Consider the following 15,156-nt stretch of genomic DNA (forward strand, 5'->3'; position numbering starts at 1 on the left):
ATCTTGACTCAGTAGTGGCATGCAAAGAGGCAGGAAAATGTGACTTATGGTGAGAAGAATATCAACCCATTGAAACACCCAGAACTGACAAAGATGGTTGAATTAGCAGAGCAGAACATTAAAACAGTTGTTATGTCTGTATTCCATATGTTCAGAAAGTAGAGCCATGGAAGATATAAAAAGACACAAATAAACTCTTTAGAGATGAGAACCTCAAATGTCTGTGATGACAAATACACTGGATGGAATTAACAGTAGGTTAGACGTAGCAGAAGAAAATATTAGTGAATTTAAAGGCATAGCAATATAAACTATACAAATGAAATACAGAGATAAAAATGAGTTAAGAATAATGAAAAGAACATGAGTGAGCTGTGGGACAACCTCAATCAGTCTAATATACATGTAATAGCAGTTCCCAAAGAATAGAACAAAGAGGAGGACAGAAACAAATATTTGAAAAAAACAACAGCTGAATTTTTTTCAAATTTGATTGAAACTGTAAACTCATAGAACACAAAGTTCAATGGAGGGACAAATTTGGAGTTTGGGATTAACATATACACACTATTACATATAAAATAGATAACCAACAAGAACCTACTGTATAGCACAGGGAAGTCTACTCAATATTTTGTAATAACCTATAAGGAAAAAGAATCTGAAAAAGAACATATATATATATGTATATATATATATCTGAATGACTTGTGCTGTACACCTGAAACTAACACAACATTGTAAATCAACTATATGTCAATTTTTAAGAAGTGAATTTTTATTACACGTGAATTATACCTCAAAAAAGTTGTCATTACCAAAAAAAAAAAAAGCTCAAGAAACATGGAGAAAACTACAAGGCACATCATACCCTAATTGTTCAAAATCAGTGATAAAGAGAAAATATTGAAAGCAGCCAGAGAAAAAGCCAAGTTATATACAAAAGATAAGGATGACAACAGTTTTCGTATTGGAAACAATTCAAGTGAGAATATAGTGCAGTAAAATCTTTAAAGTACTGAAAAAAAATTGTGAACCTAGAATTCCATACCCAGGGAAAACATCATTTTAAAAAATCAAAATAAAGATGTTTTCAGACATAGAAAAACTGAAAGAATTCATCACCAGGAGACAAACACTGAAAGAAATGCTAAAGGAATTTTTTCATCAAGAAGGAAAATACCAGATGAAAATATGAATCTACACAGAGGAATGAAGAGCACAAGAAGGGGTATCTGCATGGGAAAATATATAAGAATTCTCATTATTTGTATCTCTTTAAAAGAAAATTAACTGTTTAACAAAAAGAACAAGGTAGAGTTTACAACATATGTAAAAATAAAATGTATGACAGCAATAGCACAAAGGGCAGGAGAAGGGAAATGAAAGTATACTATTTTACAATTCTTATATTGCACTAGAAAAAACTCAGTTTTTCTTTTTCTGTGTAGGAGAAAACCTATTTCTTCCTTACTGTGTTTCTCTTCTTGTATTTTCTTTACTCTTCACACAGAACAGCACTTCATTTCTGACATTTCTGGTCACTAAATGTGTGGAGGTTTTCCCCCACACCAGCAAGCAATTCTCGAACACCAGGAGGGTCTCACAATACTGCCCCCTGTCCCACACACACACTTCAGATGCCAGGCCGAAGCCCAGATTGTCACCCGGGCTTCTGACCAGCTGGCTGTATATCAGATGTTCCCTTGACCCCCTCCTCAGGTTCAATTAATTTGCTAGAGCAGCTCACAGAACTCAGGGAAACACTTAGTTACATTTAACATTTTATTAAAGGATATGATAAAGGATACAGGTGAACACCCAGATAGAAGAGATGCATAGGATGAGGTATGTGGGAAGGGGCATGGAGTTTCCATGCCCCCTCTGGGTGCACCACTCTCCCAGCACCTCCATGTGTTCAAAAACCTGGAAACTCTCCGAACCCCATACTTTTGGGATTTTATGGAGGCTTCATCATAAAGGCATGATTGATCATTAACTCCATTTTCAGCCCTTCCCCCTTATCAAGAGAATAGAGGATGGGACTGAAAATTCCAAGCTTCTAATCATGGCTTGGTCTTTCTGGTGACCAGCCCTCATCCAGGAGCCATCCAGGAGCCTACCCAGAGTTACATCATTAGAACAAAAGACACTCCTATCACCCAGGAAATTACAGGGGTTTCAGGAACTCTGGTCAGGAACAGTGGTCGAAGACCAATATTAGAACAAGAGATGCACCTAGCGTTCTCATCGCTTAGGAAGTTATAAGGGTGTTAGGAGTTCTGTGCCAGGAACTGGGGGCAGAGACCAACATACAGTTTCTATTATCTCACATAGACAATATGTGAAGTGGCATAGTATCACTTAAAGGTAGATTGAAAAATCTAAAGATGTATAGTCTAAACCCTAAAGCAATCACTAAAATACAAAACAGAGTTACAGCTTATTATCTAACAAAGGAGATAAAACAGAATTATTTTAAATAATTAGACCAAAAGAAGGCAGAAGAAGAGCAAAAGGAAACAAGGAACAGATGGGTAAGTGGAATACTTAGAGCAAAGAATAATATAAGTACAATGAGGATCACTTAATAATGATAAGGGAGTTAGTTCATCTAGAGGACATAACAATCCTAAACATTGACACCTAATAAAGTTTTAAAATATGAAGCAAAAACGGATATGCCTACAAAGAGAAATAAACAAATCCACAATTGTAACTGGATTTCACTCTCTCTAAATAATTTAAAAAAGAATAGACAGAAGATCATTAAGGATATAGATTTAAACAATAATGTTAAACACCTAATTGATATTTATAGTACATTCCATCCCGAACAGCAGAATATCCATTCAGTTCAAGTTCACACGGAATATTTGCCAAGATAGATTGCATTTGGGGCCATAAAACAAGTTTCAATAAATTTAAAACTAAACTATTGAGATCATAAAACGAGTGTTCTCTGAATGCAGTGCAATTAAATTGAAAATCAATAATAGAAAGATCTCTGGAAAATCTCCCAAGTATTTGAAAGCCAAATACACTTTTTTTTTTAAATTATTTATTTATTTATTTATTTATGGCTGTGTTGGGTCTTCGTTTCTGTGCGAGGGCTTTCTCTAGCTGCGGCAAGTGGGGGCCACTCTTCATCGCGGTGCGCGGGCCTCTCACTATCGTGGCCTCTCTTGTTGTGGAGCACAGGCTCCAGACGCGCAGGCTCAGCAATTGTGGCTCACGGGCCTAGTCGCTCTGCGGCACGTGGGATCTTCCCAGACCAGGGCTCGAACCCGTGTCCCCTGCATTGGCAGGCAGATTCTCAACCACTGTGCCACCAGGGAAGCCCCAACCAAATACACTTCTAAATAACCCATGGGTCAAAAGAGAAGTCAAAAGGGAAATTAGAATTTTTTTTAAAATAAATTTATTTATTTTATTTATTTATTTTTGGCTGTGTTGGGTCTTCGTTGCTGTGTGAGGGCTTTCTCTAGTTGCGGTGAGCAGGGGCTACTCTTCGTTGTAGTGTGCGGGCTTCTCATTGCGGTGGCTTCTCTCGTTGTGGAGCATGGGCTCTAGGCGCGCGGGCTTCAGTAGCTGCGGTGCGCGGGCTTCAGTAGCTGCGGCACGCGGGCTCAGTAGTTGTGGCTCATGGGCTTAGCTGCTTCACGGCATGTGGGATCTTCCGGGACCAGGGATCGAACCCGTGTCCCCTGCATTGGCAGGTGGATTCTCAACCACTGTGCCACCAGGGAAGCCCTAGAAATTATTTTGAACTGAATGGAAAGGAAAACACAAAATATCAAGATTTGTGGGATATCACTAAAGCAATAGGGAGAACTGTATAATATATATATATATATATATATATATATATATATATATATATATATATATAGAAAAAGAAGAGAGGTCTCAAAAGAATTATGTCAGTTTCCTCCTAAAAGCAAGAAAAAGAAGAGCAAATTAAACCCAAGGAGAGTGAAAAAAATTAAGAGCAGTAATCAATGAAGTCAAAAACAGAAAAATAGAGGTCAATGAAATCAAAAGAAAGTTCTTTGAGATCAGTAAAATTGATAAACCTCTAGACACACTGATGAGGAAAAAAGAAATATGACAGAATTACCAATATCAGGAATGAGACCTGTGACATCCTTATAGATTCTACAGATATTAAAAGGACAATAAAAGAATATTATGAACAACTTTATATCAACATATTCAACAACTTGGATGAAGTGGACGATTTCCTTGAAGGCACAAACTGCCAAGCTTCACTCAAGAAGAAATAGACATTGAAAATACAACCTTATCTATAGTTTCAGAGAGCAGATTAGTAGTTGCCTGGGAATGGATGAAGGGGTCAGATTGCCAAGGGGCATGAGGAAATTTTGGAAAGTGATGGAAATGTTCATTATTGTGATGATGATCTCAAAACAGGTATGTCATATGTCAAAACTTATCAAATTATAAACTTTAAGTATGTGTAGTTTATTGTATGTCAATTATACCTCAATAAAGTGTTAAAGAATAAAAAGTGAAATGTACCAATTCTTCATGCCGTATAGTGCAGAAATTCAGATCCCTCCTCCACATCTCCAAGGGTTTGGAAAGGTGTCTTACCTTCTTCTCAGTCAGTCCAGGTTGCACTGAATTGTTTCAGCAGCTCTGCTGTATCCTGTTTCTGACCATTGCCCTTGGTCCTTCCTGTACTCTGTGGCTGACCCCCTTTGCCCTATGCTGGCCACCAACCCCCCTGCCCCACTGTCCTTTTTTCTCCCAAAGTGGCACTAACACGTGGCTATTACTGAAGACTTAACAGGTGATGGAGAGTAATTACATCACAGACAAGAAAGAAATCGAATGTCAAATATTGCTTCCCTAAAGGTTTATTACCCATCCCCTATCACAGGTTTTTTTCCCCACTGGCTGCATCTTTCTGTATGCTCTTTCTCCCTCTCTCCTCCTCTTTCTACTCTTAAACTTCTTACTTTCTAGTCTTTCAAGCTGTCCATGAACAATACCTAAACTCTCATTATTCTCTCACACAGTGCAATTTATATCTTTCTTTGTTTTGCCCTCCCCTTCCAGATCAGACCCTATCCAAGGGGTGTGGGAGAAAGACCCACTTTTCATATCCAAAAAGGCTGATCATGGTATTTTTCTAAACAAATAAAATCTTTTCTCTACTGATGAATATGGCATTCCCTGGAAGGCAAACAAGACTATGCTAAGTTTTGTTTTCAATATCCATTTTTTCCCCTTCTTGCTACAATTCACGAAGATATACTATGATAAATGTTATCACAGGAAATGCCCTGCTCCAAGAAGCTTAACCTGGCCACAGGTCTCATATTGATTCTGCGGCTACAACTTTAGAAATCATTGAGTGTTGAAGCTAGGTAGGACTTCATCAAGCAGTCATTTCCCACAGACATTCCCCTACCCTCATTATACAGAGTGTGAGGCCCAGACAGTTCAAATGACTTGTCCAAATTAAACACTGTAGTCACAGGGCAGGGACTGGAGCCCAAGTCTCCTGGCTCAAGTCAATTCCATTCAGTATAACGAACACCAAGTGAGCCCCTGGGAGCCCAGCCAAGGGAATGGAGTGGTGAGGGTTTTCTGGGAAGGGGCTCTGTGTGTAGGTGACTTCACTAGGTTGGGGCTCAGAGCCAGAGAACATTTGATTGTTCCCAGACCCCAAATAATCTGTCCCCATCCCCCAACCCCAGCGGGTTGTCCTGGGTAAACTGACCCTGTATAATACAAAACTAGATTAAATTCCTGCAATCCATGAGACCAAGCTAAAGGTATGAGCACACAGGAAGAGAACTTAACTCTGGCAAGAATTTTTTAAAGGCAGGCAGGATTTCCACTTGAACCTGGCAGGGTGTGATTTGAGCAATGGTCACAAGCAGAGGCTATTTGCATGTTTGAGAGTTAGGTTTGAACCCCAGTTCAGCCATTTGAGCAAATTCCCTTCACCTCTGTGAGCCTGTTTCTTGAGCTATAAGACTGAGATAAACCATCCCCATCCAAGACTTGTTGGGAAGATTGAATGAGATAAAGGAGGAAACATGTTTAGCATTAATGGTGACTATTAGAACAGCTATTACTGCATTCCAGGCACCTGCCCAATTAATCCTCACAGTAGCCCTGAGATGTAAAGTTTTATTAGGCTGACTGTTTTACAGGTTAGGGACCTAAAGCTTGGAGAAGTTAAGGACCTTACCCAAATTGCTCAGGAAACACTGCTAAGGTATCAACCTCTGCAGCACGGCTGCAGTAGAAGGTACATGTTGGGGGCAGCAGAAAATGGTAAAGGAAATGTCAGATGTGCCTAATCCTGGAAGACGCAGTTACATCCAAGAGGCCCTGTACACCTTTTCTTGGAACTACATGATAATACGTTGTGGTTCATCTTTTTGGACGTCATTTTGACCTTAGGTGGCAGCAGGCAAGACTCCCATTAGACTCAAATAAAATTCTTAAGTATGAGAATGTTCACTAAGCAGCTAACAGAATGTTTTTCAAACTCAAGTAACGGATGGGCCCCTGTTTAAAACTCTCACAGACTCACCCCAAAGTTGACTTATTTTAATTTTAATACCACTTACATATTTATAAGCGTAGCGCTCAATATATATATTCCTTATGCTTATAGCTCTTCTACAACTCTAAACCAAGACACATGGAAAATAAAACTATAAAACCTACGAAATTCAAATAAACACTTCAATTTAATGTGACAGAAGATGTTGTTTTGATGAAATTAGACTGCTATTTGAAACCTGACCGTGACACACACAGCTCTTTTGAGCCTGGCACCCATCGCACTGTGTACTACAGCAGCTCCCATCATGCTTCCCTGGTCAAACTCCTGGAAAATCTTCATTTTGACAGTGCACCAAGACCCCATTTGACTTTCACTATGCACAGGAACATCATTTACATTAAGTCCACCTCGCTATTTTCCTGATCAGGCTACAATTAACATAGCACTATTGGGCACTAGAGCGATCACAAACACAAAGTAAATGCCAAAGTGGCAAGGCAGGTGGTGGTCTTTCAACCAGTTCAGAACACGTTTGTTTTAACTTGTTTGGATTATCACCAAAATGAAATATAACATTTAGAAGATCTCAGAGACACATCTCAGGCTCCTAAAAATACATGTATTGGCCTCAAGGGGTCTACAGACTCAGGTCTGAGAAACTCTGGTCTAATCATTTCCAAAACTCTGGGATGTCTTTTCCTGAAGAGCTATAACGCAGAACATTGGTCTCCCGGGATTGGAATGACTGGGTCACACACGTGTGCGTATGCTAGTCTGCTGTTTCCCCCTTTATCTGCCTGGTGACCTTCTACTTGTCCCTTGAGCGGATTCTTCCTCTGGAAGCCCTTCCTGGATTCTGCAAGCTGAGCGAGTCTGGCCCACTCTGCACTCCTACAATACCCTCCACACTCAGTCCCCAGGCTCATAGCCCCTGGTGGTATAATCATTTATTTACCCTTTTGCTTTGCCTCACATCATCTCTTCTATCTCTTAGACTGCAAGCTTGGTCTGATCCATTTCTGGTCTTTACTTCCCTACCAGGGGCCAGGAACAGGGTATTTGCTCAGGTAGGAATATGAATGGATGAATGAATGAATGAATGAGTGGATGAATGAATGAGCTAGGCAAACTCTCTTCTAGCTCTGGGATATTCAGCTCCACCATTCAGCTCAGCATTTTTTCCTCTTTCCAACTCCCATCATTGTTCTCTTCAAGGGCTTGAAAAAAGTATATCCTAGACCCATAGCATATTAGCGATAGAGGTGCCCTACAACTGAAGTGCAGAGAGGGGAAATGATTTGCCCCAGGGTACCCAGCTAGGATATGAAAGCATCAGACCAGAGGCCATGTGCTCTGATTCCTATTTCAGTGTTTCTCCCAGGACATTATTTATTTATTGTTTATTCATTGATTTATTTTTGGTTTGGGCTGCCATGGGGGAAAACCTTGTTACCTTGTGACCTCACCTCCCAGTGGCAGTGTTTTGGGAACAAACTGGATTCTCACGGTTCTCCCAACGGTGGCAGGGTGCCCATATCAGGCAAGGTATTTTTCATAATGAAAAAGAAACAAACATAGCGTCAGACCTCATTTGTAATTTCCCCATAGCAGCCAGAATCTAGAAATATCTTTGTTTCCCTTCTCAGCTTATTATGCTGCCCTTGTCCTTGGTAAAGTGGAGCAAGAAGGTGGATTTGGAGGCTTGAAAAAAAAATCTGTACTCTTTTGTTCATGTACGTATTTACTTCCAGAAGCATTTATTTTTGCCACATAGGCCAATATGGACATCCTGCAATTCCTGCCCGCCTTTCCTCCTTAAGAGTGAGATATCTCACTTTTCCCATGGCCAAAAACACTAGTGTCACCCCTGACCTCCGGACACCCTCTTCCTTCCAGGCAGGGAGGCGTCCCACCTCCTCACGCCTGGCCTTCCCAGTGGGCCGTCCTGGCTTTGACCTCACAACCACCAGATCCTCGTTCAACGTTTAATCACTTCCTCCCTCCCTCCCGTCATGCACTCCCTCATCCTGCCTCTTGGCCATGGCCCTGGAACCCAGGTGAAAAGAAATCCAGAAGGAAGGAAGAAAGAAGCTCAGACACACAGATCACCCACTGGGTACCTGGGACCATGCTTTTTGTGTGTGTCTGGCTTCTTTTATTCGGGATATTATTTATTTATTTATTTTTACTGTGGTAAAGTATACATAGCATAAAATGTATCATTTTAGCCATTTTTAAAAGTAAGCAGTTCAGTGGCATTATTGCATTTACTTTGATGGCACAACCATCGCCACTGTCATCATCCCAAACTGAACCTCTGTACCCATTAACAATAACTACCACTCCCCCTTCCCGCAGCCCCTGGTAACCACAGAACACTTTTATAGACATTATTTCATTCAATCCTCATATCCACCTTATAAGGTAGGTATTGTCACCTCCATTCTTAACACCTGAGAAACCTGAGGCTCCGCGAGATTAAGTAACTTTCCCAAGGTCACTCAGCTCATGAGAGTCCAGGCTGAGAGTCAATTCCATCTGACCAGGCTCTTCCATTCTTTTCATTTGTGGGCTCTTTCTCAGGCTGAGAGAGAGTGAGGAGTGATGTGGAAGGAGTTGTCTTTGCCTTTAAGAGCCTATTCTTTTGAGAAGAGCAAGTTAATTTGTCTAAATGTGTGGCTCAGCATGCACAGAGGTTGTGCAGTGAAGGTGGGGCTGTGGTGAATACAGTTGGGACTCTGTATTACCATCCACTCCTTCAGTATTTACTGGAAGACTGCTCCATATCAGGGTCTCTGCTGGGCCCAGAGAGCCACCAGACCCCATCCTGACCTGGAGGAGCTGACATCCTAGGACGGAAGGCAGGGATCTAAACAGAAGTGCACAAGGCAGAGTACTCTCCTCTACATGGAGGGCTATGGAGGGCAGACAAGGAAGCAGGAGGCTTTGGGAGGAGGAGACATGTGAGCTAAGCCCTGAAGGATGAGGAGGAGAATGACCAGTAGAGAAGACAAGGTAGGGCATTCCAGGCAGGGGTCCAGGAATAGCATGTCCTAGAACACAGAGTGATCAGGAAGGAGCAAGATGGCAGGGGTCCTGGCAGGGAGACGGCAGGAGATGGAGCTGGAAAGATAGGTGAGAGCTGGATGATAACCCTAAGGGAGTTTGGACTCGATTCTGTTGGCAATGGGGAGCCAACAATTTCCATCTCCAGCCCAGACCTCTCTTCTCATCTTCTGTCCATTTACATAATATTGTGCTGACATTTCCACTTGGATATCTTATAGTCATCTCTAACTTTGCATTTCCCAAGATGAACTCTGATTTACATGCTTCCTTGCCCAATCCCACCAGCAGTGATATTAAAAATATTTAGGGCACAGGCACCAACAGGTCCCCAGGGCTTGGTGTCAGCATCCTGAAGGCCCATAGTTGTGCCAGGTATTAACTCTTTAGATGCTGGAGAGTGGGAGGATCTGAGGGTCCCAGGGGAAAGTCCAGCCAGCTGGGATAGCAAAGGGGCTCAGAGCAGCAGCAGTTTTCCCAATGGATCTGGCCAGTACCAGCTGCTTATCAGTCCTGCCCCAACAAAGCTAACCCTCCTGTGCTTTCCCCATCTCAGTAACGGCACCACCACCTGCCCAGGTACTCTTGCTGGAAACCAAGGGATTATCCTTGAGGCCCAGGCCAAAAATACAAAGGGGCTCGTATAGTATAAGTCTAAATATTTAAAAGTTATACATCACATTAAATCAATTACTTATTAAGAGATAAGGTCTTCTTAACTTTATCCAGGTATTTTTTACATATAATAAAATGCACACATTTTAAGGGCACGGTTTGAGGAGCTTTGACAAATATATTGTGTAACCCCAACCCCAATCACTCATGGCTGTAGAATATATCCATTACCCTAGAAAGTTGCCTTATGCCTATTTGCAGTCAATTTCCCCTCCCCTCCACTCCAGGCAACACTCATCTAATTTCTATCATCATCATAAGCTTATTCCAGGACTTCATAGAAATGGAATTATCCATACACTCTTTTGTTTCAGGATTCTCTTGCTCAAAAGCTATGGATTTTTTTATGATTGAAAGTTGGCAGGGACTTCCCTGGTAGCGCAGTGGTTAAGAATCCGCCTGCCAATGCAGGGGACACGGGTTTGAGCCCTGGTCCGGGAAGATCCCACATGCCGTGGAGCAACTAAGCCCGTGTGCCACAACTACTGAGCCTATGCTCTAGAGCCCGCGAGCCACAACTACTGAGCCTGCATGCCTAGAGCCCGTGTTCCGCAACAAGAGAAGCCACCGCGATGAGAAGCCCGCACACCGCAACGAAGAGTAGCCCCTGCTCGCTGCCACTAGAGAAAGCCCGTGTGCAGCAACAAAGACCCAATGCAGCCAAAAAATTAATTAATTAATTAATTAATTTTAAAAAGTAATTAACTTAAAAAAAAAGAAAGTTGGCAAAATATCGAAGATGACTGAATTTAATGGTGTCCTATTGATGGACAGTAATATATGAGTAAAAAGAAATACGACTCATAAATGATTATATATTTCATAAAAAATTTTCTTGCTTTCACTTAGCACAATCACTAATTATGCATTATCATCAACATTTTCAAATAATTTTGTTTAATTGACAGTAAGGTCCAAAATTAAATAAACTTTGTTGAAGCCTATGTTTTAATTTTTTTTAACTTATTAATTTCCATTTAGAAAAACTTTTCAGTAGCAACTGGAATTATCAACAAAATTCTTGAAGCAATATTTTAGATTAAAAATGTATATTGTGAATTTTATAAATTATGGTCAACTATTATGGGAACACACAATAAATTACATATTTCATAATAATATTTTTATTAAAATAAATTTATAAAAATCATTAAGACAGATAATAAATTATGAGAGAATTTTCCAAAATATTTTAATTTCATCATATAAATCACTACCAGTTATACTGTGATTTTCATCACTCCTTAAAGCAATCTCTAAGTCCACAAAGAATCAGTATCATGCTATGAGCAGACCTACTTAAAAACAAATGTAAGAGTGCTATGAATTGTTTAATATTATTAGCTGTCACCTGCAACCATTGCAAATACCAAGCAAATCTTCAGTTCCTCCTAGACCATGAATTGGAACTCAAAGAGAAGCAAGAAAATGGACCCTGCTCCTCTGGGAAATGACGCCTCATGATGCACTCATGCTATCTGAGAGAAAAGATTCCACAGGACCAGTTCATTTGTTTGTCTCTTCTCTCATCAAAGAGCTATGCCACTCACATGCCCCCTGTACTCCAGAGCAAAGTGTCCAGCTCTGATGTGGGCAGCAGCACAAGACACAGAACTTCAGACACGTGGAATGGAAATGGTTTGCATCCATGACTGAGTGGGATGGTTGTTACATAGGTGGATACATTTGTCTCCTCAAACTATGCACTTGGTGGGAAAAGTGTTTCCCTGGGGCCTGAATGGGGTTAGGCACGAGAGGGAATGTTTAATGTACAAGACTCGCAGGGCCAGTGCAGCTCCTGAGCGTCAAGGCAACCATGTACTCTTTATTAAACTCTTGTGTGTGGTGGGGGAGGGGTGTATATAAGGCCTCTAAAGCACAGGGCCCAGGTCCATGGGTGGAATTGCCCTTGATCCTGCCTTTTTCCTCATCGCCCACCCCCGCCACCGCTTCCAAACCATCGGCTGGTCCCAAGTGTATCTTAAATCTCTCTCCTCTCCATCTCCACTGCCCCCTCCAGCCCAGGTTGCCATCATTTCTCACTTGGACGATCTCTTCTTAACAGGCCTCTCTGCTGCCACTCTTGTCTTCCCCCTGTCTGCTCTCCACATAGCAACCAGCATGATCTTAAAACATAAATAACAACAAGTTGCTATCTTGCTTAAAACTATTCAACTGGGGACTTCCCTGGTGGCGCAGTGCTTAAGAATCCGCCTGCCAATGCAGGGGACGTGGGTTCGAGCCCTGGTCCGGGAAGATCCCACATGCCGCAGAAGCAACTAAGCCCGCCTGCGCGCCACAACTACTGAGCCTGCACTCTAGAGCCCACGAGCCACAACTACTGAGCCCATGCCCACAACTACTGAAGCCCACGTGCCTAGAGTCCATGCTCTGCAACAAGAGAAGCCACCACAATGAGAAGCCCGCGTACTGCAACGAAGAGTAGACCCCGCTTGCAGCAACTAGAGAAAGCCTGTGCGCAGCAACAAAGACCCAACACAGCAATAAATAAATAAATAAGTTTATTTTTAAAAATCACCTTTAAAAAACAAAAAACCAAGCAAAAACCATTCAATTGCATTCTCTTTGCTCTTAAGATAAAGATCAGTAACCTTTGTGACCTTTAAGGCTCTTGGAGCACTGGTCCCTGAGCAGATGTCTGACCTCAGGCCATTCTCCGGATTTATTCTTGATCAGCACATCCTATTTAGCGATTTGAGTAATTGCCCACAGATTTCTTGTCTCCCTCACCCACCCCCACCCCCCGAAAGCAGGCAGGGACTATCTGCTCTGTTCTTGGCATTCTTATCTTGTACAGTGAAAGCACTTAGTAAGCATTGTTGGCCAAATAGATGAATGGTAAACTGAAGGGTGGCACAGATGGGTCTGGGTTTTTGAAAGGTCTCTGGCTGCAGTGTGGAAGGTGAAATAGGTGGAAACAGGCTAGAGGGAAGCAGCTGCCATCTATGCATGGGCTTAAGATCTCACTGGACCAACTTCCACTGTTGAGAGCTAGTGATTTAAAAAAAAAAAAAAAAGTGACTTAAAGGCTGAGACAGCGAGGGAGAAACCAAGAAGCAGAGGCTTTCTGCTTTATGTAATGGGGATCTGCATAAGATTTCCGTTGGAAAGTTTCCATTACTAAAAATGGATTTCAGAGCCCCTAGTGTAAAGGAAAGCACACAGGCTGGTAGTCAGAAGCCCTGAGTTCCAGTCATGTTTCTTTCCCTAAATGCCCTTCAGTAAGTCCCTGACTCCATCCAGGCAGAGTTAGTGGCGCCCTCTTTTGTGTAGCTCCTGTCATGCTGTACTGCCATTGTCTATGGACATTTTTGTCACTGCTGTGCCAATTCATTTTCGTATCACTGGCCCCCCCTGTGGGGTGGGGTAGGACAGTAACTATTCATTGAATGGATGGAGAGATGGGTGAATGGGTGGATGGAGGATGGATGAATGATAAGTGGATAGGTGGATGGACTGAACCACATACTAAGCCCATATGTTGGAGAAAGACTGGGGCTCAGTAAGCAGATGGATACTCAGGGGAACCGCATACCCTTCTAATACCCAGCTTCTCAGTTTACTGCTTTTATTTATTTATTCAATAGACATTTTTACTGAGTACCTACTATGTGCCAAACTGAGATTTTTGCTATGGGGTGTTTAAAGAGGAATAAGACAGAGTGCTGGTTAAGGACAAGGATTCTGGACCCTGACTACCCAGATTTGAATCCTGTCTCTGCCACTTACTAGCAGCCTAATGGTAAACAGGTTACTCACTCTGTGCCTCTAGTTTTCATCTGTGAACTGAGGGAAAAATAGTACCTACTTCATGGTTGTTAAGATATTAAGTGCATTGATGATTTTAAAGCTTTCAGAGTGCCTGACACATGGTAAGTACAACATAAGTATTAGCTTTACTCTGTATTCTCAGGTCACAGGTCAAGTGGGGGGGATGATGAACCCAACACACGGTAACCTGTGTAGACTATGTACTAGAAGAGGTACAATTTGTTGAGGGAAGGGGTAGGGAGGCATTGTGGAGGAGGCAGTCTTTGAGCTGAACCTTGTGGGTTGAGTTTAGATTTGATGCAGCATGCTATGGGATGCACACTTTTTAAGGTGATGGTAGCCAAGTATCAGTCCTCCTGTCCAGAAAATTTGGGGTCACTAGGGACCTGAAGGCCACATTGACCCAGTGTTTCCTTTTATGGTTGAGACCCCTGGTAAAAGGTCCCAGTTCAAGGACACACAGCTAGTTATTTATTTAACAAATCATTCATTCATTCTACAAATGTTTACTAAGAACTTACTTTGTGCCAGGCTCTAGGCTAGGTGGGATCCAGGGATCCCACCTCATACATATTTACTTATAGACTGTAGGTACCCTGGGACAGGACCTTAAGTAATCCAACCTCAGTTTTTCCCTCAGAGCCTGGAGCTATCTAAATGTTATGTTTATTTTTAAACAACAGCACTGCCATTGATGACTCACAGGGACTTTTGTAATCTGCTCTGAAACCTACCATGCATATGTCTGTCCAGCTATTTTGTCTCCTTCCTAATTTCTTGGCCCTGAGCCTCATTTTGGTTGTTATGCCCTGTCCCCACTCCAGTTCTCACTTCCTCCTTCCCCACCTCTGTGGATTATTCCCCTACATAAGGATTAGGTGTGGACTAATCAACTACATAAGGATTAGTTGATATTTAATGTTTAAGTGTCTGTACTCCGTTAGCCCCACAAACTGCATACGGAATCTGGGCACACACCCTTTGAGGGGCTACCTTCTTGTCTAGGAGGGGGGCTGGAGCCGAGAGAGATCACATCCACTCTGGGTTCCCTCTTTTGGTTAGTGGACTCA

Source organism: Eschrichtius robustus, chromosome 11 (genome assembly GCF_028021215.1).
Source record: "Eschrichtius robustus isolate mEscRob2 chromosome 11, mEscRob2.pri, whole genome shotgun sequence".
In the NCBI taxonomy this organism is placed as follows: Eukaryota; Metazoa; Chordata; class Mammalia; order Artiodactyla; family Eschrichtiidae; genus Eschrichtius; species Eschrichtius robustus.